General features: G+C 41.1%; 1 protein-coding gene across 7 annotated transcripts in view; it reads left to right on the top strand.

Moving 5' to 3' along the window:
* The first annotated feature begins 10010 nt into the window (after positions 1-10010).
* Positions 10011-24194, top strand: part of TEAD1 (TEA domain transcription factor 1) — a 168169-nt gene continuing 153985 nt past the window's right edge. For 2 of the 7 annotated variants that reach the window (XM_060275573.1, XM_035118849.2), the window contains exons 1-2: positions 10011-10415; positions 11187-11329. The gene's annotated coding sequence lies outside the window, so the exon portion shown is untranslated. The other 5 variants (XM_060275591.1, XM_060275592.1, XM_060275574.1 and 2 more) reach the window with 4 other exon arrangements.

Raw genomic sequence — 24194 nt, 5'->3', positions numbered from 1 at the left:
GGACTTTAAATCCCATCTAGCCAGCAATGCAACAATGGCTGGACGGCCCCAAGTTCCCCATCCCTGTCCTCAGGGAAAGGAGCAGAGCATGAGCATGAGGTCACAGTGCTGTCAGAAAACCCTCTGCTTTTTTCCTTACAGTGGATGAATCAAAAACCATGTGCCATAAGGGAGAATCTTGTGTAGGTCTTTGGGAATCCCTTTCCCGACCTAATCAGTCTTCCACAACCTGGAGCCCTTTCAAATGTTTTAAAGCCTTCATCATGAACAGAACTTTCAAATCAGCCAGTGCCAACCCAAACATGATACCTTTCAATTAAGGTGCGAGGTTGGCAGCCTCAGGACATTGCTTCGGTAGCTGCCCTGGCCTATCCTGCCTGTTCCTTTGCGGCTCATCTGAGCCACTTGCTACCCATGCAACCCGCTTGCTTTGCCATGTCACCCACCTGCCAGTTAGGCTTGTCCATGGCACCTACTCGCTGTTCTGTTCTTATGTTGCACCTCTTGGCAGCCGTATGAACTGCATCATGCTGACAGCCTTGCAATTTTATTATATACTAAGACGGCAGAGAAAAGGCAGAGCCAAAACTAGGGGGAGGGGTCTGAAGATAAAGTTTAAGTCTTTGTGCAGGATTTGGAAGCAGACAGGAAGCCAGTGTAAGTATTTTTGGAGTGATACCACATGATCAGAGTGATGAGGGATGTGAATGATTTTGGCAGCAGAATGCTGGATGGATGTGTGGGACCAAGGTGAGACAATGCAAGGTGAGAGAGAAAATTGCTATAGGAGAGGTGAGAAATAACCAGATCAGATGGATGAGAAGTTTTGCTAAGAGGACAGAAAGGAGGGGTTTTTAGTTTTTGAAATGTAGGAGAAACAACATAAATTTGCCACAGACTGAATGCGGAAAATAAAGGAACAAGGGAAAAATGATAAAACCAAGGTAATATGCTTGCTCACTGTCAATGGATAAGGAAAGTGGACAGGGATAAGAGGACTTGGGAGAAAACATGAGAAATTCATTCACAGACATATTGAGTTTGAGATGACAGAACAGCATCCAAGCAGAGACAAAAGAGATGACAATGGAGGTGTCATATTGGAGGGAAGGCAACAATTCAAAGGTCATCTGCATTGAGATGGTACTGAAAGTCTGGAAGCCATGGGGTTTAATAAGGACACCCAGAGACAGTGTGAAGATTAGAGAGAGAGAGAAGATCAGTCCAGCAAGAGAGAGGGAAAGCAGGGGAAGAGCTTCCGCCCATGGAAACATTGGACAGGTAGAAGGAGAACCAGCTAAGCAAAGAATAACAAAGGCCATATAGGGAGTCAAGCAGAAAAGAGTAATCAATTGCATAAAATGAAGTTCAAAGAAGAAGAAGAATGAGGACTAAACTGAGACCTTTAGAGGTTGCAATGAGAAGGTCATCAGAGATTTTAGAGCTGAGTGGAGTGCAGAGTGTGGAAACCAGGGGAGGGGGTGTGGGTGTCAAAAGCAGAGGAGAGAAAGATGAGAGTGTGAGTAAGCAGCTTGCTTAAACATTTCTAAAAGCCATTTTTATTGAACAAATCAAGCTGGCACATTTAACAAACATCTGTTACCTTGGAGGGATTTATAACCTGAATTTATGGGGCAGCCTTTATGGAAACCAAGCAAGTTAAAACCCATTCATTCCTAGAAAATTACATATTAATTGTTATTTGCTGTAGAATTAAACATCGCAATAAGTCATGTTTCACAAATGCATCTTTGTAAGAAAACAATTAGTAGGTCTTCCTGCACTGTTGTTGCACACTTGTAGCCAAAATATGCATCATGTTAATTGCTATCTACTACTACAGGAGTTGCTAACTGTTTTAGGCCTTTGGACACATTGGGACTTTTGAGCAAGTGCTGTGGGTGCTGCCCCTCTGATCACTTCTCTCCCCCACCCTCTGAATTACCGGTAGCCACTCTCTGCAGAGAGAGAGTAAGAAAATGAAGATGCACACACCACTTTCCCAAGGGAAATGGGCAAAGGTGGACCCAGTCAAATTAACCTGACCACTGAAAAGCACATAGAGCCGAAAGAGGAAGTGGGAAAGGTAATATTGGGAGGGGGAAATAGTGACGGGAAGCAAAATCCTATTATATTATACAGTCATATGCCCATTCTGGGTTGGCCCAAGATGTTATGTTGCTTGAGGCAAAGGACAAAAGATGGTAAGCTGCAAGACTGCTCATAACGAGGTCAACCAGGCTAGCAACTGAATTTTACTCAAATGCCAGGCTAAGACATGACTGGTATTTACCCAGGCCTTTGGTACTTACGGTAACCTCTGCTGTCGCACTCATCTTTTAGCGAGGTGGAGTAGGACGTAACCTTCTTAATTGTGTTGGTGAGGAGAGAGCATCGTCCACTATACCTGAGGGTAGCTGGCTAGCTTAATGTATGCAGGGCAGGCTGTATAGTACACACAGCTCTGTCCTCCAGCAACTCATCACTTTTTTGTGTCCCCAGCATATTCTGCCTGGGACAGCTGCCTCAATCTGCCCAATAGTAGGGCTGGCCCTGTGCTCTTGCTTAGTTTGAACTACAGTACTCGGACTGATTACTCAGAGTAGCAAATATGATATTTGTTTAGCACTTATATTAGGTTTAAAGGCGATTCGTAATCAGAGTCAGGATGGTTCAGTGGGTATTGTTGTGATTAGACCAGGAGACCTGGGTTCTTCAGTTCCCCTGTCAAGCCGATTAAAATCACTGATTGACCTCTGGCCACTGAGTAAGTCTCAACTTCCCTGTGTTACAGCATTGTTTCCAAGGATAAAATGGCACCAGTCAAAGCATACCACGCCAAGCGCTTAGAAGGAAGGACAGGATGCAAATGCAACAAATAAATTCTACTAAATTTATGTATGACCATGTACCTATGGCCATGGTTATTAATAAATCTAACTTCTTCCAACTGTAGGAGCTGAAGAGGAAATGCTAGGACTGAAGCAAAGTGCACAGGCACCCAGGATAACCTGAGCAAAGCAGTAATCAGCAATGAGGATTCTGAAATGGCTCCGTTCCACTGGACATTTAATTAAATTAAAATGCTCCCATCCAAAGCTCATTTAGCACCTGATTTTCAGCAGTGACCTCTAATAAATTGAGCCTGTAATTCTGTAACCACAATGAATTGAACAGTAATTTGCTGAGTGAATTAACAAGCTGTTAGACATCAGAAACCACTGGCAGTACCTGTGGTTTACACTGGATGCAATAATTTATGAGCACAAAAATTACACCCACAAAATTAGGGATAACTCGAGGCTACTTTTTTAATACACAAAATCAGATCTAGGGCTTAGATTAAAAATCCCCCCCATAGTAGGATGTGATAGACTTAAAAGACAGTTGATCACCCCCTGCCTACTCTAGGCCCATTAAGGCTTTCTCGGGGACATTTCCCAAAACGATCCCATGTAGGAGCTGTAATATCTATAAGCTGCTTGCCTTAGAGCTCTGACTGCATGGAGGGTGTCAACACAGATCTATGTGTACTGACCTGGAGGCTCTCCACATACTTGGACCAGTCCGTGTGGCAAGTAATTTATAAGCATGGTGGTCATTATAAACATTTCAGAACTGGCAATATATGGAACCAGATTCAGTGGCTTCTGTCCTATCTGAATTAGTTCTTAGAAACCCAAGCGAAAGGACAACCCACAACTTCCTTGGCATTTTGTGCCACTGCTGAACTGTATTTACACTCAGGGTTAGATAAAGCTTAGTATATTAATTTACCTCGGCTTCATGAGCCATCTCCTTACACTGGCTCCAGCTCTGCCTGTCTCCATAATGGCAGGCAGCAGTTTTCCTTCCAGTTTTCCCAACATGGTTGCTGTTTTCTAATCCACCTCCTAGATTAAATGAAATATAAACCCTCTGTGCTATTGTCACTAATTTTCTTACTATTTGGATTTGCAGTGCACGATCGTTTACAAATCCTGAGTATCTAGTTTGTCTGGTTCAGTTAGCTTTTGTCAGCATCAAATTTAAACCAACTCACCACCTAATCCTTCTTCAAATTTATGGAGCAGAATGGTAAACATATCGTGAACTTTCTGAACAGTATCACCTAAATCTAACACAGAAACACTTTTCTACATGCAGACTAATTTTCTGAACCACCCCCAGTATTCAGGTAGCAGCAAGTCCATGTGATTCCTTCCCCCAACAGGTGATTTATGCTGTCAGAGCCAATTATTTCAATTGGTCACTCTGGCGGAATATAACTCAGCGTTTTTACTGGCCATGTCTGTTTATCCTCCTCTGTGCCTTTGTACTTATTCTTGTTCTACTGAATCAGTTCCGAAATGTTATTCCCTCCTAGCTCTAGGTCTGTTTTCTTAACACTTTAAGTTCTGCCACTACTGATACAATATAGTGGTTTCAATCTTCTGTACAGGAGGAACATCTCGTGTTTAACAGCAGCCAACTACACAAAAAGGAACTCTAGATACTTAGCATTCCATGTGAGTGGATTGTGCTTGATAAGTAACTTAGGTTGCCTTCTAAGACAACTTTTCAAACCCAATTTATCTGTATATAGCAAATGAGATTTAATTGGAACCCACAGCATGGAACACCTTTGCTCTCAAGCATTCAATTGTGGCGTTTTCAAGAAAAAGTTCACTTGCAGTTATTTAAATTATTAGGCTTGGCCATCCTTAGGTTAAAGTAAAAGAAAAAGAAAATAATTACCTGATTAGTGAAGTTTTTGCTTGCTCAATCCGATAATATAGTGGTCCAGAATATATTTAGCAGAGGCAGGAGAGGGGAGGTGATGTTCATAGTGCCATATTCAGACCAGAAGTGAATCAAGATGATTTCTATTGAGATCCTCTAGCATTTAACTATTGTTTACCATAATCTTAATGTCACTCATTTTGTCCCTGTCTGAGGTTTATGCTGAGTTAATGCAAATGGGCTTGGTGGAGTTGCTCACTTTCTGAAGTTCAGAAGCAACATAAAGTGAGCACTGCAAAAAATAACAGGCAAGAAAAGTTAAACTTTGTACCAATACACAGCTGAACAATATTTTTACTAGGGTCAGCCAGAATGTAGCAAAACAGTGTGTGTACTTTCAAGTTATCCAGGACTCTGAATCAGGCTAGATGTTGTACAAAGTAGAAAGGGCTTGTCCTCACCAGAGTTTATTGTGTGTTTGCAGCTGTTTGTATTCTCATAAAATTTGCATAGTCCACATGATGTTGCCCTCAAACAACACCAATCTGGATGCTTTTCTCCTGCGAATTTGGTGCTTCCCAACATGGGGACAATTTGATATGCTGGGATAAATCAAACTGCAACTGGAAATAGTAGTATATAAATATTTTAACTTTGTATTTATACAATTATTTCACATAAAACACAATTTAGGGCCAAACTACAGTGGTGCCTTGACTTACGAATTTAATCCGTTCCGAAGGCACCTTCGTAGGTCGAAAAATTCGTAAGTTGAAAAACGCCGTTGGAAACGCGATTTCCCATAGGAATGCATTGGAAACGGAAAAATTTGTAAGTCGAAGCAACCCTATCTAAAAATTCGTAAGTCGAAAAATCCCTATCTAAAACCGCTGCAGTTTCCTTTCGGATGTTGAGACATTCGTAAGCGTGCGGCCATTAGCCCCATTTGTAAGTCGAAAAATTCGGTTGTCGAGTCGTTCATAAGTTGAAGTACCGCTGTAGATGAAATGTAAGGATAGTCTGCTTTCTCCACAACCCTCTTCTTAAAGAAAGAGGGGTGTGTGTGTGTGTGAGTGTGAGTGAGAGAGAGAGACAGAGAGACAGAGAGATCAGAGTGCCAGGGAGGTCTGATTTTTTCTCACAGGTTTTGCCCTCAGGGAAAACTATATGGGAAACACCTTATCTTTTCCCTCATGATTTGGAAAGCATGACTTGGAAACCCACCCTCACCCACTGCTCAAATAAAATTTATACCCACCTCTCCCTAAGAATGCCATTTTTAAACAACAACAACAAAAGTTATCTAATTCAGAAGTGGTTATATACAAAGGAAATTGTCCTGCTAACAATCTAATCTTACTCAGGATGACTATCTGTGCCCTTTAATTACACACAGAGAACAACATATGTCAGGATGAGTAGCAGAAACCAGTACCAACCAATATTGGGTGAGGGTGGTTATTTCTGCTGTGCCAAGCACCACTGCCAATTTTGTCCTTAGCGGGGGCTAACAATAGCTCTACACCAATTGCCAGAAATCTCTGTCAGGGAATAACTCTGTTAGTCAGAACCTATCTCAAATAACTTACAACCACCAGATTTTTCCCTTCTCCAGACACGGAAGGATATGATGTGATTCTAAACATGCCTACTTGGATGTAAGGCTATTGCAATCAATTTGGCTTCCTTCCAAGTAAATTTAAAAAATGAGTTTTTTGTCAGATGGTGGCTAAAGCTTTGACCAATACAGTGTTTCTCCGAAAATGAGACACCGTCTTATATTTATTTTTCCTTTAAAACCCCCACAGTGGCTTATTTTCAGGGGATGTCTTATTTTTTTATTACGCGTCCAGCCTTGCCTCTTCCTTGGGGCCCTCCAGAACTGCACCTATCACTATGTCTTATTTTCGGGGTATGGCTTATATTGCACAAATGCTTAGAAATCCTGCTATGGCTTATTTTATGGGTATGTCTTATTTTAGGAGAAACAGGGTATAAGCTATACCTCCAATCTAATCTGTGTGTTTGCATGCCACTTACATACATTTGAAACACAACTCCTCACACCCATCATTCTGGGAAGTGCAGTTTACCCCAAAGAGCTATGGTTCCCCATACTCAATAAACTACAATTCCCAGGATTCTTTGTGGGAGCCCATGTGCTTTAAATGTATAGCAGGCATAGGCAAACTCGGCCCTCCAGATGTTTTGGTACTACAACTCCCATCACCCCTAGCTAACAGGACCAGTGGGCAGGGATGATGGGAATTGTAGTCTCAAAACATCTGGAGGGCTGGGTTTGTATATGTATGGCATGCATGCAATTATACATTAGCCTATTTCACATCGAGTTCGTACAAAGACCAAACACCATTTTTCATTTTAGAAAAGCCACTGTGGGAGGGAGCTTTAGAAAGCAAAGAAGTACTGTGGGCAAGGGAGCCTCTAATTCTTTGCTGCTTTTCCTATCCAAATCACACCTTGGATATTTCTTCTTCTTCTCGTGGGTTTCCAAACATGTAGAAAGTTGAAGTTGAAGTCCTGTGTGTAGTGAGGGGAAGGGGCTTAGCAAAGAGCAAGATGAAGCAGGGAAAACAATGGAGAAGGGAAGTATGCAAAAACCCTCTTCACCTTGCTGTTTCTCTGCACTACATAGTCTCTTCTGGAGACTTTAAAAATGGCTTGGGGTTTCCAGACATATTTTCCATAATGTGCAGTTAGTCCGTTACTGAAAGACCCACCCCTTAAACAGTAGACACATTCTCGGTCACATGCCTGGAGGGAGAGCATTCAGTAAAGGGTTTACCTACCCACCCACTCACTGAAGGCAAGGACAGAAAGTGTCTCCATCCATGTTCATTAGCTCTGGTTCTGCCTTCAAGAAAAACAAGGCTTCTCTGCTGCTCTCAATCTCCACTACAGAGGAAAGGCAGGTTATCCCCCACCACTTTTTCCTTAAGATGTTCCCCATCGCCCACCCACTCTTAGCTAGCTAGGAGAGGGAGGATTTTCTCTAGTTGGGACCCAGACACAGGAGGTTCTCTGCTGCAGAAATTCATGGAAGACTCCTTGTTCACTTGCCTTTCAAACTATTCAGTTACATTTGGGGCAGTTTAAAATTAGACTATTCTACTAGAAGAGCAGATCTATGGACAAAAAACCAAGAAGGGGCAGGCTAAAGTGGTGAGGCAGAGACAACATTATTTACAGGATGAAGCCTAAGTGAGAAGTTGAAAGCACAATGGATGGGGAACAGAAGGGAGGTTGAAAGAGAAGACTGGATCAGAGGAACAAAAGTTAGAATGACTTCCCTAAGTCATTCTCTATAAGAAACTATCTTGAATTAAACTGACCATCTACCCTAGCAGCCTCCCTTACTGGGAGACTTCTTGAGGAAATGTTTCCAAGATGACATTGGGCACATGGACCGACTGCATGCTTCCTATATTAATTGCTTTGGTGAAGAGGCATGTCTTATCTTGCCTCCTTATTCCCTTTCCATTTCTCCCATAAACATCTATCCTGGCAGAAAGGCTGCTCAGGATGTTTGGCTTGTCACTATTCTGTAACAAGTATAACAATATCCATTCTATTTAACACTGACTGATTAACATTCTGTGGCCTTTTAAATGTGTTTGGGGGAAGAGTTATTGGTTTGTTTTTGCTTTATTATGTATTTTGTGTTCTCATTTTGAATGTTTATGTTGTGAACCACCATGTGATCTTCATATGAAGGGCAGAATACAAATCAAATAAATAAATAAATAAATAAATACAACATTCCTAAGTTTTAGGTATTTATGGAGGTATTTTTTTAAAGGCAACTGTTCTAGCCATACTAATAAACTCTGCTTTAGAAGCCTGTGCCAGATATGGAACAGAGAAAAATATCCAGCAATGGGACAGAAAAAAAAAATTAGGATGGCAACTGAAAGTTGCAATAACACAACTGTTCTGATTTGCTTGGTATGATACTGATTTTTTTATATAAATCTTTTAATAAAGAAACACCACTTTGCACTTTAAAAGTACCACAGTGGTGTACAACAATGAGATAAAAATACAAGAAAATTACAGCAAGGTGCATAATAAAGCAATGAGCAGAGGACAGTTGACCCAAAATTAATTTCCAATAAATGCTCGCATGAATAAAAAATGTTTTAACTCCTGATGGAACATAATGTCAAAGGTGTGCATTGTATATGAGTGGAAACTATTCCATTACAATGTGTTCTATGACATCAGAATATAATGGTCCTGGACTGGATAAGGACATAATCCTATAAATTTGGAATTAAGTCCCGCAGAACCCAGTGGTGCTTACTTATGAGTAGACCTTTTTAGAATTGCATTATAGGCTCTTTGTTCTACGCCCCCCAAAAGTGCCCGTGGTAAACATTTTCCCCTTGTGTTGCACATTTTTAATGTCTCTCATTTCCACGTGGAACTCCAATAGTTAATTGCAAGTGACTTGCAACAGCTCCCTCGGGAGTGCATCTCCACAAGGGTGCGATGATTTCGCAAGGACAAGAAAGGCACGCGATATGGACTATCGCGAGCAGGGCGATGCAAAGCTCCAGAGTCGCCTGCGCTTCAGCCCTCTCTCGGATCACAAACGGCCGTTATTTTCCAGGTTGCTGTCCCGATTTTATGTCTAACTGAGCGTCTCTGAATCGTGGTTTGTTTGTTTGTCTGCTTGTTTGTTTTTGCATCTTTGTGCAAGTATTTCCAAAATTTGCTTTCTTTGTGCAAAAAAATAAGATAAAAAAGGACAACCTGACACGCCTCCTTCCTCCATTTCACGAGGAAAGCGCAAACTCCGGCTCTCCCAAGCGCGCGCAACCCAGCCCAAGAAAGTTTGCATCAGCCCCGTCCGTCCCCAGGGCGCTGAAATCCTGTTGCCTGTATCCTCCGATGGGAGTCGCAGCTGGAATGATCCTCTCCCTCTCCCCCCCCCCCACTCTGTGTGCAAAGCAAACCACGCTCCGCCTTCCCGATTGTGCCTCGGCATGTGAGCAGAGGATCCCATTTCAGCGCCGAGCTCTTGCCCTCCGGCTGATGCTCAGGTGGCTCTCGGTGACCTCTTCCCCCCCGCCCCTCCCCACGCGATCTGATCTCTCCCTCTCTCCCCCGCCCAGCCTGCCCAGAAACTCCTCCCCTCCCCTCCCCGGCTTCCTCCTCCCCGGACTTTCCAATGAGGTCACCAGCTGCTCCGTGGCTCCTCCCCTCCGCCTCCCCGGGCTGTCGCGGCCCGTGGCTCCGCCTCCGCTGTCGAGAGTCCGCTCCTCGCGTTCATTTCATTCCTCTTCTCATTCCGAACATTCTTAGCATCGCTCGCGCCGCACAAGCCCGTTTCGAAAGCCCAGCCCGCCCTGCCCGCCACCGGTCTGGGGGCAGTCACGAAGCACTGGCAAGGGCTGCAATAATCCCGCAAGCCAACAAGCTGTAGAGCCCAAACACACACACACACGCACACACACACACACACATTAAGAGATTTCTCTCTCTCCAAAAAACAACCACAACAATAATAGCAACAACAAGCAAAAAAAAAAACTACCCCCCCAAAATTACCAAACAACACCAAGGCTTGGAAATTAAGCAAGCCAAGTCCCCAGGGGAAAGCTGGAAGAAGTTTGCAATTGAATTGCAAAAGGCTGGTGGTGTTTGCAAAGGTGGGGAGTGGAGTGGAGGTAAGTTTTGTGCGGGTCTGTGTCTGGCTGTTTGTTGGGGCGCGTGGCGGCTGGAGGGAGCTTGCTGCTTCCCTGCAGATTTCGCGTTGCTTTGTGTGGCGAGGAGAGGAGAGGAGCGGGGGGGGGCTTGTCCTCTGTTATTTACTTGGGAGAATCATGCCGATCGTCCCTCTTTCGTTCCTTCACGACCCCCTCCTCCTCCTCTCTTCTCAATCTCTGCAGGTGATCTGGGAAATGTGAGGAGGGGGCAAAATAAAACGAAATCAGGAAAGGCGCCTTGGGAGGTGGAGGGAGTTGTTTCTGAGTGGAGTTTTGGCTGCTTTGGGGATTTTCAGTCAGAGCTGCAACAGGCGGCCGTTCCTCTCTCTCGCTCTGCTCCTTCTTGCTGTTGCTGCTTTCATTTAGTTGCCTGAGTCACTGCTTTGCAGCCTGGGGCGCGCGCGCGCGCCCGCGCCCTCAAACACACACTCAGTCTTTCGCGCGCGCACACACAGACAAATCTTTGGCATTTTTCACATTTTTCGCCAAGAAGGAATAAGTTGGGAGCAGATCAGGCCTTGCAAAGTAAATTGATCCTATCCCTCGAGTTTCTCTTTCTAGTGCCGAGCTTTGGAAAAGTGGCTGGATCTGAGATTTGGCTGGCTTTTAAGAGCTTTGAGTTTTTGTATTTTGCTTTTCTCTCTCCCGCCCCTTCTTCCCTTTTTAATTTCTTTTCCCTCTTAAAGATGAAAGAAGGAATGTTCTCTTTTGCTGCTTCTTTGCTTTCTCCAGAGCTGCTGCTGCCGCTGCCACTGCTGGTTAATTGCACATTCAAGTGGAAAATTTTCCGGAGTCAGCAGAAACATTGTATCCAAAAAAGACAAAGTCGCAGTTCCAACAAAACGCGGATATTGTCCCTGGAAAACTTCCTTTCGGTAGGAACCCTAGGATTATTTATTTCCCCTTAACCTTTTAAAGGGATCTTGCACATCCCCTCTTTACACATTAATGGAGCTGCTTCCCAAAGGGCAGAAAGTAGCCTTTGTTCACAGAATTCACACTTTCAAAGAAAGGAAGTCCACTTAGTCTTGGTGGGAAATTAGTTTATCACAATCCAAAACAAAACAAAACAAAACACAAGAAGGCAGAGAGAGAGAGAGAGAGAGAGAGAGAGAGAGAGAGAGAGAGAGAGAGAGAGATGTTACTCTAACAGTAAAACTCAGATTCGAAGGGGTGGAAGGAAGCACCACAATCCTGGACTTGATTTAATGGATTTATTTAATGCTCATTGGTGTCACTGTATAAAAATATTTATGAAACAATGAAATACCAGCCACCTGTGTTTCTCAGGAGAGTCGTTAAACGATTAGAAGCAAGTATCTGTTTTTGATTTGGGGAAATGAAAAGTGACCTCAATAAATGTTTCAAAAGTTAGCGAGGAGGTATGTTCTTTATTTTCTCATTGTAAATGGCTACTAGTGGTGTAAAATATGGAAATCTTTTAAAACATTTCCTAGATCACACTTCATTTGCACGGGGTGACTTAAAAATATTATACATGTAAATTCGGATTTAAGGTGGCCAATAAAAAAAAAGTAGCTCTGCTAAAACTCCTTATCAGGAGCACTTAACATTTTATTCCCTGTGCTGATAAAAAGGAAAGATAGCACCCTTAGCTGTGGCTTTCTGAGATATATACATATAAGTATCAAGCGGTTTTTTAAAAAAATGATTGCATTTTCTGAATTTAATATCGATTTTATATTGATGTGTAAATCTTATGGTAGCTTGACTTTGCTTAAAGGGAAGGATAATTGTGTACAATGCAATGGGAACACAAATAGTAACTGGAGGCATGCTCTTATATCATGCAACTTTTTTTGTTTTTTAATAAATCCTAAATTTGGAATGGCTGCCCTTGGGTACATAGTGTTTTGCCATCTCTATAAATAGTTGGGAAATACCACTGCAAGGACATTAGACTGTATTGATGGTGCATGCTAAGGAGATTTCAGATAATTCAGAGGGCAATGTTACATTGCCATATTCCAGAGGCTGCCTCTATATATGCATGTGCCACATATTTTTCAAATGGAATGTTGAGAATTCATAACACTTCAAAAGGTGAACAGAAAGCTCTTCAGGCCTATCTGAATTTTAGAGCTGATTCAAGGGTATTATCTTTATTTTATTTTAAGGAAATTCTGTTGGCAGTTAGACAAGCTTTCACAATTCTTTTTCTGTGCTGATTTGTTGACAATTTAATTTATAGCTTGGAGGCACTAATTGCATTAAATATTTTAGATGCATCCAGGAAGATCAAATATCTGGTGTATTGATTAGCACCCAATTTTGACCATTGTAATGGCTTTTATGGTTTTCTTTATGCGGAATGACATTAAAGTACCGTATTAATGAGACAGTAGGAGACAGTAGTGTAGCTCATTGTTAAATTTGCCTAGTGTTCACAAATAGTTTTAGATGCCTAGTGCTGCTGGAAATATGAAAAGTATGTTTGATATGTTTGATATGCCTTCATTTTGTATGCAGTACCAAAACCTGGAATGCGTCCACTAAACTTATCTTAAGGAGGAGATTCGAGTGAAATGTTGGTTTTATGTGGGCTTTTTAGTTGAATAGTATCTGCTTTCAGGGAAGTTTAGTAAACAGTGGAAAAGAACAGTCCTAGCACAAGCGAGGTCTGGGTCCTTAGTGAATTCCAGCTGGAAGGGTTTTGGTGTTTGAAGAATGTATGTGTGACTGGAAAGCTACTTTAATACTTTGAAAGTAGATTTCTTTCTCTCTGTTGCTTGGATGATAGTCTAGGTCTAGGAAGCAATCTAGGCTTTTCATGGTGCTTTCCCTTGATATTGAAAGTTAAGATCAGCTATTTTGAAGGCAGAAAGTCCCAAACTGTAGAAGATGTAATTCCAGAGATCAGCAACCCTACTGTAAAAATTCTCAGGCTTCAACACAGCAAAAGGGTACAATCGATATCCCAGTTATTCAAGAACAATGAAGTATTAAATGTGACTGCTTAAGTGTATAAGAGGGCCAGAATGCAAAGACCTCTTATGATGAGATCTTTGAATGGTAAAAGTACCCTTTTTGTTGTGTAGCAAAATGTAGTTGTGAATCCATACCCTTTAGCAGTAAGATGGCTGTGTAGTCTGTACTTTCTGTGAAAAAACCTGATTTGGGGCTCATTTCCATAATTCAGAGCTTTGCTTGGATTGTGTGTGACAGTAAGGAATAATCTCTTAAACTGTGTATTCCCCCCCCCAAAAAAAACACACATACAAGATGCAGCATATGTGCTCACACTTTAAACCAGTGATCTTTCTAATATAATAATGTGTTTTTTATTGCACTTGAAATAGTAGAACTTGCTGCCTAGTTTCCTAAAGCTACTTCATTAGTTCAGGATTTAAAGATTTGTTGCATCAGGGCGCTCATATTAAAATGGTATGTGCATGCGTAGTCATGTGATCAAAACTTTGCTGATTTAATACTTAATATGTTTATGTACATGAGATTGTTCTATACTGTGGTTTGTTAGAAAATGATATAACAGAAGAATGTAATTTACATCATTGTCTTAACAAAAAATACTTCCCTAAATATGTAATTGAAGTGTAAGCAATGCTTATATATTATCACCTGGTTATGCAGCTTGGAAAACTTTACACTGTCCATAAAGTACTATAGGGCAGAAATTTGAACAGAAATTATTTCCTAGATTTTGTAGGTCCATTGATTTATAAAGAGATTTATGGCACTGTTACAGGAGCAGGGGGGGGGGGGCTATTTCTTAAAGGGACACACACAGCAGATAAAGTCCCTTGGGCTTTTATTTGCATGTGTGTGTTGTTACAGATACAGTACATACTCAGTTATTTCATTGAAACTGAATTATTGCTATTTACTATTTTGGAATGAAACCTTCTATGTGAGAGAGAACCTAAAAGTTTGGGTCGTGTACTGGGTTTGATAATTGGGAGTAGTTTGCATTCCAAATTCCACTTACCTGAGAGTAAGCCCCATCGAATTCAATAGGACTTACTTGTGAGTAGACATGGCTAGCATTGTGCAGTAAATAAGGTAAGTAGGGAAAGGCGTTAACAGTGCCTTGTATGTTGATTTCAGCTTAAACTAACATTGTATAGACTAGCTGTGTTATGTTTAGAAATGTGACAATTGCACTACCTACAAAAGCATTAATGATGCTAGTCCTCACTGAATCCTCATCTTTAGATATCAAGGTTCCAATCCTGCTCTGGATCTGCAGGTCCTCCCATCCACATCAAAAGTCTCATCTTGTCTGTTCACTGTGGTCCAGAGAGCATCACAACTTAAATGGAGTTGCGTATTCGGATGCATATGTCCATTAAGGAAATCTGCTTCTGTATGTGGAATCTCTATTCGATAGTGGGCAAAAGTATTAATAAATACTTTTAACAGCACCTTTTTTCATGAAGCTCCCTTGAGAGTCTTTCTTTTCTGTTTTCTCCTGCCACTGCTTGGGGCAGACAAGGCGGAAGAGCAGTAAAATAACAACCTATTATTATTATTATTATTATTATTATTATTATTATTATTATTAGATTGCTGTATAACATATCGTATGACGTACAGAGAGGCATCAGTTTCCAGAGTAGTCTCATTCTTGTGCTTTTATGATCGTGGAGTTCATAATCTGGGATTATAATGAGTGCAACTTCCTATGTTTTGGTGGCCCATACGCACTCTCAGGCACTTGAGCTTCTCTAGTTGTGTATAATATCCCTACATGGATTGTGTGATGCTGGACTGATGTAGCCATTTGTGAAGCCTCATCCTGGTCTTGATTTGCAAATGCTGCAAGGTTTAGGATAGGGCTACTAGAAACTCTTTTTTAATTTTTAAACTTCTATTCCACCTACTTCGGGTGAACCCAAGGTCAGGAAGCAAACACAGTATTTAAAATATAAAACAAGCCAAACATTAAATCTCTCAATAAAATTTTATAATGCTGTTTGGAGTCTGAAGACTTAAGAGAGGAATATCTGGCATGGCATGGCCATAGTGGTGTCATTAAATCTTATTAATTTTGGTAGAAGAATTTAAGATTTCAGATCTATATATAAAAATAATAATCCTAGGTGTTCGAACAGGTCTACTCTTGAAGGCTTACTGCCCCAAAGCTTAATGGGGGAAAAAGTATTTAGGATCACAGACATACTTTATGGTACATTTTATTTGTTGTTATACCTTTTTCTTTGGAATTTTTTGCATGCTGACAGGATTTTTTATTATTATTATTAAAAAAAGCACCCTCCATATTGCCTACTTTATAACTTGAGGTGATTGAGCAGAAAGTTATTTGTTTAAATAGTTTCATTAAACACGTGTCTTACACGGTTTAGCACAAGTAAAAAAAAAGCCAGGCCTCTGCTCCTAGGCACTTACAGTAGTGGGCGATGCCACAGAGAGAAGGACAAAAATAATAACAAGGGATAAATATGGTCAACTGCAGCTATGTGTACTTAAGGTATTTTAAAAATCAACTGAAGAAGGGGACTAAGTGGCAAGGGAAAAACTTTATGGAGAAGGTGGGTTTGAGGAGCAATTTGAAGCGGGGAGGGATGAGAAGTGACTTGTGACAAACCAAATCTTCAGCATTCTCTTAAAATGATGGTAATATTTGCTTAAAAGCGGCCAAATAAAATCAGTAACATCTGTTCCTATTCCTTTAATTCCTTGCCTTTTTCTTCTTTGCTTCTTTTGACAATGTGAGTGTTGTTTCTACGCCCTGTTTTACTGATCCAAGTTGCCTCCATAGAGTTCTAGTTCCCCATGTCTTTGATTTGTTCTAGCCATTGATACACAACTGCCTGTTTCCAAACTGATGCATAATTTTTGAGAGGAAAAGCTGGTACTGTATCTCAAAAGTGCTATCGGGAGCAAAAGTTAAACATGGTTTTTAAAGCAATTACAATGCCATTGCTTGGGAATCTAAAACGATAATGGATGCTATTACTTTTATTGGGACATAAACTGAAAACTGCTGCTAATTATGGGAAATGTTAATTATGTGAGAACATATTGAACTTATATTCTGTGCAGCAAGATTTTTTTTCTTCCAAAGTATGCATCAATTGCACTGCCTTTTTTATGCACACAGTCTTCTAATTATCATAATTCAGTGCAGTACTGGTTTTTGGAAGGAGTTCAAGGTGCATTCTCAGCTTAACATGAAAGGAATCCCAACAGATAACCCAAAAATGTTATATATATTCAGTCCTATAGGAAAATACATTTTCAGATTTTATGTTTTTGACTTTTCATATTGCTACAGAGAGATCTATTAATTTTTCTATATTTGAAACTGTTGGGGTGTACTTCTCTCTTTCACCCCCCTCCCGGCACATTGCACTTACTTTTTTCACAGTGAAATCTAATAAACTAACACAAAATCCAGATAATAACATTCAATTAAACACCATGGGCCACTATTCTGAATATTAATATGTGTTTTGTCAATTTTTTGAGATGCTTTTAGGAAAAACATAAGAGGGAACAGAAATAATTGCAGCATGAAAAAAGATCTGTATGATTCTGCAATGTAAACCAGATGTGAATCTGTCAGTTTTATAAAAGCCCAACTGTAAATCATTCTTATCTATCACTATTCACACCTTGCCTTTATGGCATTAGACAGGGTTGTAAATTCCAATTCAGCCTAGTGTTCAAAAGTTCTTGCACAAGAGGATAATAACTTCCATTTTGTTTAAACTTAAATGAACTGTTCACAGGATTTGTCTGTATTGTACAGAATCAAAGCATTAAGTTGGTTAATGTATTGGATTTCACGCTTAAAAATGAAAAGTCATTTTTTTAAAAAATAAATCATGCGTTTTCATTCTTCGCTACAGTGCACACACTCACATTGCTGAAATGCAAAGAAACCCCCAGTGAAACAAAATGACTTCATTTGAGCCAGCACTTAAGAGCAGAATTCACTTCCACAGTGCTGAAATAAAAGAAGCCAAGTGTTTTAAATAGCCACTCCCCTAGGCCAGAGTGTTTTCAGAGAAGCTCATTGTCTAGCTTTGAGCTCTAGCAGTTTGTCTGCCTCTGTTAACTCTCCTAAACCAGACAGCTCGATTTCTAAAGTTGACATCTGGTTTACTCTTTGTTCACCTGTTTTTTTTTTAATGCAAATAGACATGCACGCCATTGCCCCAGAGCTCTTGGGGGGAGGGAATGATGTTGACAGTTTGTCAAATAGTGCTTCCAGTAGAAGTCTGCAGTAGCCTATTGTTATGCTAGCAACAGGCAACAGAAGTTGTGGCACCATATGGCTAGTATATGCTTCAGATAAGCTATCTGCTAGTTTAGCTTATCGAGAGCATTTTGATATGCTTCGTGTTTGAATCACCAGCAGCTACAGGCTCAACTCATTCAGGTGTCCAATATTCCTTTATCCAGTTATCCTTTCAGTGGAATCTCTCTCTCCCAACCCGCTTTTTGTTTTTTGGTTCATCCCTGCATGTGAACAGTGATGTTGCATATTACAAACATCTTGCAACATAACTGTTTGCAAACTTTCCAGCCCTTTTGTTTTTATCACAGATTCTCGCTGGTCTCTCCCGTCTACAGGCAAGTGGTCATGAAAATAAGAAATAGAAACTGTGGATTAGTTGTAAAGCTCAAAGAACACAGGGCATGATCCAAGCATTCTGGAATTCTTTCTGAATTTTTTGCAGTCCTTGAATTCTTTTGACTCTCATGACAGTTATGTGGTTTGCCTCAAGCCTTCATCCTTCTGGTGTTAGTGAGCGGATCGTATTCTTCAAAAACAATTCTGAAGTAAACATTTTGAAGGATGCATCGATGTATCAAAGAGCAGGGTTTCGCACCAATGGTCCATCAGCTTCATTAAGGCAGTCTGCAACATGTCTGTGGATTTGTGGCTGAAGTTGGGTGATGAATGGCAACATTCATATTGATTTTTAATTGTATATTTATTGATTCTTTTATTTCTTTTATTGTATTGCAATTTGAGTTATATGGGATACAATAAAATACAAGATGCAAGAAATAAAAGAACCAATAAAATAAAATACAATTAAATGTCATGCAGCCTCTAGCATAGCATTTTCCAGTTCCTGCAACAGGTAGGAAAGTCGTAAGTGGTCAGCCAAGACTGTCAGCAGTTTTCAGGTGGTTCATGGAAAAAGAAACAGAAGGTCAGCGGTTCGAATCCCTGTGACGGGGTGAGCTCCTGTTGCTCGGTCCCAGCTCCTGCCAACCTAGCGGTTCGAAAGCACGTCAAAGTGCAAGTAGATAAATAGGGACCGCTACAGCGGGAAGGTAAACAGCGTTTCTGTGTGCTGCTCTGGTTCACCAGAAGTGGCTTTGTCATGCTGGCCACATGACCTGGAAGCTATACGCCGGCTCCCTCGGCCAATAATGCGAGATGAGCGCGCAACCCCAGAGTCGGTCACGACTGGACCTAATGGTCAGGGGTTCCTTTACCTTTATTTTAGAGTGTAGCTTAGGTGCTAAACTGTCATATGGCTACCTACCAAACTTGGGAGTCAGATTTAAAACTTGTGATGCTTTACCTATGTCCAGCTTCATAATTTCTAAATGTTTGGTCATTAATTTGCATTTGTAGTTTACTTTGCGTCTGTGTGGAATCATAATTTTTTTAAGCCTCTTTCACCTGAAAGTATGAAGATGCTGAGAGAAGTTTGCATTTGAGACATGTGGCATGAGCTTCCGTGGCGGCCGCTTAGAGGCGGCCAGAAGGGGAGTGTCTTTTCAGTGGTACTGTCTCCCTTCAGAACTGAGGCAGCTTCCTACATTTATGTATGCTGAAAATACATGGCTCTGAGGCCTTTTTGGCAGTGGCGCCCTCCCTGTGGAACTCCTCCCTTCAGATGTCAAGGAAATAAGCAACTATCTGATTTTTTAGAAGACACCAGAAGGCAGCCCTGTTTAGGGAAGTTTTTGAGGATTGTTGTTTTTTATTGTGTTTTTAGATATTTTGGTAAGCCGCCCAGAGTGGCTGGGGAAACCCAGCCAGATGGGCCGGATCATCACCATCACCATCATCGTAATTATTTCTGGCCTTTATTTCCAGTTGGTTTCTTTTAATTATCTGCCGTTGACCCTAGTAGCTATTATTTTATTCTGAATTGGTTATGTTGTTGTGCTTCTGTTTTTTGTAGAACACCTTGCTGTGTATGAAAGGTGGTATAGAAATATCTCAGTAAATAAAATATTTATTTAGGGCTGGCAAAGGAAGTTGCCCACTGCCTAGGTCTGCAGCCTAAACAAACAGAGGCTAAATCAAATCAATGGGGCGAATGTGATCTTCAAAAAATTCTGGAAAAAGAATATTTGCGTCATCTTATTTATAGATTCAGGGTTCAAATGCAGTGTAATAAAATCTAATACATCTTATCCTTAATTTTACCTTAATCTTATTGGATTTGGGTCTTTCAAAGAATACAGTAAATTCTCAGCAGACCCAGAATGTGGGAGAAGCCCCATCATTGCCTATTCTGTATTGTGCAGCAGAAAATATCAGTTGTAATAGTCTTTCATTCACATTCATTGAATGGCCTTGGGATAGAATCCTTCTATGTTGCCCTCTGACCCTGTGAAATACTCATTGCCTCAGGGGTCCTTTTCCCTTGGCGCCTTCATCCCAACACTATTCTTGTTTAAAGTTATATACCCTCTTCTGTTTTCTTTGCTTAGCTTGTCTTATTCTACATGCTTGAGGGTATCTCTCTAAGCAGTGCCCTTGTTTAGTGCCACCATATTTTTTCTTTTCAAATCACCTTATCCCAACATTTATTCAGTATGCTTCACAGTGTTGGTGATGACCAGGGCAGATGGGCAGTATTTTTGTTTAAGGATATGCACTAGATCTCTGCCAGCTTAGGTCCCATTTTCTGAATAGTTTTAGCATATCTTCTGTGTTCAATGAATTGGAGGAAACTGGGTCAGCTGCAGGCATGGTGTGTGCATGTGGCCATGGAAGAGTCTTATCTTCCCGAAAAACCAACAAGCCTTTTAGAACCAATTTTGGACTGTTATTTTAACTGTGAATAATTTGGGACTGGCAATGTTAGGAAGCATTTTAGAATGTTGGTGAGAAATATATTTTGTTTGGTCGTGATCGCTTTTAGGAATGCTCTTTGCTTTTGTTTTTCCACCCTGAAATTAATTGGAAGGATAATTTCTATGTGCCACTTGTATATTGACATCTCTTACTTTGCTGTTTTTGATCAGGTGGAGATAAGGGGTTTCAGCATGGATTATATGGCGGTATCAAGAGAAAGAGTTCGGATTTAGGCACTAGGGATGTTTTGGGGCAAGGGAGGTCTGTACAGAATGAATAGGCTCCTCTTGAACAAGAAATGGGAACATGCTACGAGTACTTACTGTCAAAAAGGTGACAGAACAGCTCAACTGGGAACACTAGCTGGAGTTGTGTGTGTGCGCGCGCACACATGCGTGAGAGAGATGCAGATGTATAATGTGTAATGTGGAGAAAGTGGCTAGAGACTGTGTTCATTTTCTCATACTGGAACCTAAGATCATCTAGTGATGCCGAAGGGTGAGAGATTGAGGAAAGACAAAATAGAACTTCACTGAACTCAAATTTGCTCTACATTGCTTCTTGATGTAGCAATGGCCACCAACCAGGATGACTTTAAAAAGGGGATTAGACAGATCCATAGAGGACAAGGATCCCAATGGCTACTAGTCATGATGATTGTATAGTACCTCCACGTTCTAAGTCAACATTCTTAAAGATAAGTCACCTGAAAGCAACAGAGGAAGATGTTTTTTTTTAGCCCTGTGTCCTGATTTTAAGCTTCTGATGATCATCTGCCCATCCTGGGAAACAGCATGCAAAATAACCTAAGCATTTGGTCTCATAAAGCAGGACACTTCTTATAGTCCTAAACGTACTTGGATTATTTTCAGTAACTTTGCCCCTCCTTCAGCTACTGATCCTTTTCATACTTTCAGAATATACATGAACAGTCCAGCCCTAGTCTCTTTGATTTCAGCGAGCCTTCCTTCCTAGCCTATGCGTAGCATACAGACTTCTCAGTCTTCTGCATAGCAAAAACATAACTAATACTATCTAGCACTGAAAGGACCTTACCTAGGGATAGAAGTGTGCCTAGTCATAAAGTTTGGGAGTGTCATAGTTGCTTCGTGCTGGGATGTGTGCAGGTTGTCCAGTTGAGAGATTATGGCAGACAAAGAACGGAATTTTTATAGCCTGGGGGAAATGCAACGCTGGATCTCTCAGACCAGGTACCCCCAAACTGCGGCCCTCCAGATGTTTTGGCCCACAACTCCCATGATCCCTAGCTAACAGGACCAGTGGTCAGGGATGATGGGAATTGTAGTCCAAAACATCTGGAGGGCCGAAGTTTGGGGATGCCTGTCTCAGACCTTGGCCTCCCAATTAAGTGGTAGTGTGTCGCCATTCCTTCTCCGGAGCAATTTTTCACTTCCTTGTCAGCCTTGACCCTGCAGAATATGTGATGCTTGTGAGCCACACCTCCAAATACTGGTGTGCCCATTCCCTACCAGCTACATTTTCAGCAGAAGTACCGGTATGGAGGGGACACACATACATCTGCATGTGTGTAGAAGACTGAACATGTTTCTGTTGACCATGTGACAATTCAATGTTGAGCACTGGGTGTTCAGGGGAAGTGGAAAATGGGATCAATCCAGTGGTAGCCTCTCACATTAATGGAGCTCATGAAAGTGTTATTTTAGACAGCCCCATTTGCATCAGTGCCTCCATGTTTTGGAAGATCCTTGGGCAAGACAACCTCCACGGGCTCCTTTCCCTCAGAGAGTCTATCTACTCATTACATAAGGTCCAGTTTGCCCGGTGAGATGCGGGTCTTCGGCAGATGCCTGGCAATATTGTATTATCAACCATATTTCTTCCATCTTCTGAATTTGAAACTTTAAATTTGAAGTAGGCCTGAAGGCCCTGGTTCAGAGGTAATCAGTTAGCATGACCATAGTTAACATCAGTGCAGGGTAACTAAGTCATCATTATGGTCAACCAGAAATGAGGATAGTAATATCTACCGTGGAAGAGAATGAAGGAGTACATATTCTGGAGGGAGTCTTATCAATTTTTGAACATGGTTTGTAGGAAAGCACCATTCTATCTTGCCCTTGGGCTGGCAAATCCTAGCGGCCATGCAGAGGGTCTAGCTCAAACCCTACTGAAAGGAACTGATTACCACAGTATCTACCACTGTTCGGCACATGTTTTAGAACTGTATGTATGGAAAACCTTCCATAAAGTACAAGCATTTCCCGTTCTAAACGAGGCCCTAATAGCCTGCAAAGTATTATCATGATATGTGATAGGTCTGGAATATTAAGTAACACTCTGGCCTGTGAGATTTTTGGAGCAGACCAAAAGAAAAAGGGGAGGGAAAAAAAGCTTTAAAAAAGGTATCAGCCTGCTTTTAATGGTTCTTCTGTACTGAGGCAAAGTACAGTATTGTAGGCTATTTATTTCTAGGCATGAAGTGCAGGGTGAAGAGCCTTCAATTCAGCCAGCTAGGCCTGTGTGCCCTGAGGTAAACTCTATTTCACAAAGGGAATTTTGATTATGGTCTGCTGCTCTGTAGCACAGTGGAGGCTTCAAGAGGCAAGTGGTAAATGCTACCAAAGAAAAAGCTGGATTGGAGCCACTGACGTCATCTAAGTAAATCTGCTGTAGGACTAAAGCCATAAAATGACTGCCAGCCACAGAGTGCACTTTGGCCTTTTCTTGTCAACTGTTTTACTTTTTTTAAAAAAAAGCATGCTACACTTTTTTTGTTTCTTTTTCAACGTGCTGGTAAAACACGCATCCTAAAATCACAGGGCCTCCCACAACGGTTCTCCTTTTCCAGTTGCTGTACTGTGACATCTGAGTCTCCTTTTCAAAAATGGGAGGTTTTTTTTTTGGGGGGGGGGTAGCCAGTATTTTTCCACAGATGAAAACTCACTTTTCCTTCTCAAACGCCGGCTTAGGTAGGCAGCCTGCAGTTTAGGTTACTATATATACCCCTTCCCCCACAACCAAAACATTTCAGACCTACAAAGTGGTGGCTAGTTATGAATTCCGTGTTTGCGCTTGGAAATGTCTCTCGCTTTCAAGAGCACAAGTTCCTGCATTTAGGCCGGTATTTGCCAGCTTCTGCTTTCATGCTGATCAGCAGTGGAAATGGAATTTCTAGTTGGTTTCCACTAGCTCAACCCCTATTAGTTACATGAATCTTGTGGATTGGTAAGAGCAATTGTGGGTTTTGTTGATTAAAATATGGATATCTGTTTCTAATAGCACAATAGCAGTAACCTCTTCATATCCTACCTGTCATTTGTTTCTTGTAAGCCAGGATAGGTATTGTCTTAGAAGCCCCCCTCCTTTTTATGCTTTAAAAGCCTTTTTAGAACAAAGGGAAAGAAAACATTTTTAAAAGAAGTTGAAAATGATGATGAGTTGTAATATTTGGGGTCTCTTCCTCCCCCAGCCATAATACAGATTTGTACTGCTTTAAACCAGAAATTAAACCTCATCTAGGCTGGTTGTCAAGTTTTTTTTAGTCTTGTGATTAGCCACATATTAAAATCAGTATCTTATCCATGAATCATTAGATGACTCAGTTCCTGAAACCACTACAAGCTTCTCAGTTCTTGGCTACATCCATAAGCAGGAAATCCAGACTTGAATAACTTCCTTTCCTAGTGCTGGCTATAACA

The sequence above is a fragment of the Zootoca vivipara genome, chromosome 1 (assembly GCF_963506605.1).
Source record: "Zootoca vivipara chromosome 1, rZooViv1.1, whole genome shotgun sequence".
NCBI classification, from domain to species: Eukaryota; Metazoa; Chordata; class Lepidosauria; order Squamata; family Lacertidae; genus Zootoca; species Zootoca vivipara.
The sequence above is the reverse complement of the archived record's forward strand: the minus strand, read 5'-3'. Positions and strand labels throughout refer to the sequence as shown.